The sequence below is a fragment of the Cynoglossus semilaevis genome, chromosome W (assembly GCF_000523025.1).
Source record: "Cynoglossus semilaevis isolate Cse_v1.0 chromosome W, Cse_v1.0, whole genome shotgun sequence".
Taxonomy (NCBI): Eukaryota; Metazoa; Chordata; class Actinopteri; order Pleuronectiformes; family Cynoglossidae; genus Cynoglossus; species Cynoglossus semilaevis.
The window spans coordinates 6,559,437-6,561,751 of record NC_024327.1 but is presented as its reverse complement, the minus strand read 5'-3'; positions in this window follow the sequence as shown (position 1 = coordinate 6,561,751).

The following is a 2,315-nucleotide window of genomic DNA, read 5'->3' as shown; positions in this document are numbered from 1 at the left end:
GGATGAAAATGTAATGAAGTTTTCTTTTTAGAGAAGACAGATGGTTTTTGGAAGGAGTGATGAAAGCTATCTCCGTCAACCTAAGAAACCATCACTTTGGAGCTGTGGGAGACTCTTAGGCTGTAAGAAATGGTACTTTACTCATGTTTAGCGAAGACAATGTCATTATAACAGTTTCATCTGATACTTTTATTTTGTGGAAATCAAGTAAATAAAAATAAACAAATACACAAACATCCAGGTGGATTTTTTTTTTAAGGAACCTTCAATCCTGCACTCAAGTGAATAATGGGTTTAATGGCTAGCTTTCAAACAGAAATATTCTCCTTCTTCTCCTTTGCTTTGACTTTAACTTGAATCTATTGTATCTGCTATTGCCTCTCAAAATCTCTGGAAATTTCCTTTGCAAGATGTATATTTATCTGAGACCTTCAGGTAAATATTTTTAAATCTGTAAAACAGAGTGATTTCATGAATAGACATTTAATGTGAGTCTGTATCTGTATCTCCAAGGCCAATGAACTACTGTCATTGTGACACGCAATGTGACCTCTGCTTTTAACCGATCATCTAGGGAGCAGTGTAGTGATGTGTCATTCACGAACGAGCCGGTTCAAAGAGCCGGCTCTTTTAAGTGAGCAATGGGAGCCGGCTCCTTTTTATTTACTTTTCTCTTTAGGAAAAGTACCTGCAGGCACTGCAGGCATAGGTTACGGGTATCACATGCATGCTGTGCAACCAATCATGTGAGGATTGACAAGGATCATACCACCAAGCAGGTAAGGGTGGGGTAGCACTGCTGAAGGAGAGAGGAGTGAAGACGAGAGATGAGTGTGGTGCAAAAATGAGTGAAAACAGAAAAAGAAGTAGCATTTGGATGCATTTTGGTACACGACCAACAACAACACAGACCTCTATAAGCCAATTTATGTCTAAGGCAATAACCCCAGCACAACAGAACAGAATTGATGAAGGATTGTCTAAAATGAGTTTAGAAGTTTCATACAGGATCTCAATCCAACGTATGTCCCTCCAAGCAGGAAAACACTCGCTCAACAAATCATTCCAAGACTGTATGATAGAGAATGTGCTTCACTGCAAGAAAGAGTTAAAGAAGCACCACCACCTCCTTCATATCAGTTACATGTCACTTTATAGAAAATTATAAAACAGTGTCCTGAGGAACTGTTAAGAGTGGCAAAGGAGTGGCAAATTGAAAACAAAGTGGTTTGCTGTGTTAGTGACAATGCAGCTAACAACCCTGAAATGGACCACCCATGTCTCACTAGGGATTTTACAACTGTAAATGCAATTGGCCACAGCAATTTCTAATTGAAATTTAAGTGATATACAGTATGTCACAAAAGTGAGTACACCCCTCACATTTCTGCAGAGATTTCATTATAATGTTTAATTGAACAACACTGAAGAAACATCGCTTTGACACAATGAAAAGTAGTCTGTGTAAAGCTTATATAGCAGTGTAAATGTATTTTTCCCCTCAAAAAAACTCAAAATATAGCCATTAGTAACACTACCCCTGGCAACAAAAGTGAGTACACCCTAAAGTGAAAGTTCCTGAAGTGTCAATATTTTGTGTGGCCACCATGATTTTGCAGAACCGCCTTAATCCTCCTGGGCATGGATTTCACCAGAGCCTCACAGGTTGCCACTGGAATGCTCTTCCACTCCTCCACGACAACATGACGGAGCTGGGGGATATTCGAGATCTTGTGCTTCTCCACCTTCCGCTTGAGGATGCCCCAAAGATGTTCTATTGGGTTTAGATCTGGAGACATGCTTGGCCAGTCCATCACCTTTACCCTTAGCCCCTTTAGAAAAGCCGTGGTCATCTTAGAGGTGTGTTTGGGGTCATTGTCATGCTGAAACACTGCCCTGCGACCCAGTTTCCGGAGGGAGGGGATCATTCTCTGCTCCAGTATTTCACAGTACATGCTTGAGTTCATGTTTCCCTCAATGAAATGCAACTCCCCAACTCCAGCTGCACTCATGCAGCCCCAAACCATGACATTCCCACCACCATGCTTGACTGTAGGCACGACACAAACATCTTTGTACTCCTCACCTGGTTGCTGCCACACATGCTTCACACCATCTGAGCCAAATAAATTAATCTTTGTCTCATCAGACCAGAGGATATTTTTCCAGTAAGCCATGGCCTTTGTTGACATATCCTCAGCAAACTTTTGGCGGGCTTTCCTGTGGACAGCCTTCAGAAGAGGCTTCTTTCTGGGGCACCAGCCATACAGACCAATTTAATGAAGTGTGCGGCGTATGGTCTGAGTACTTACAGG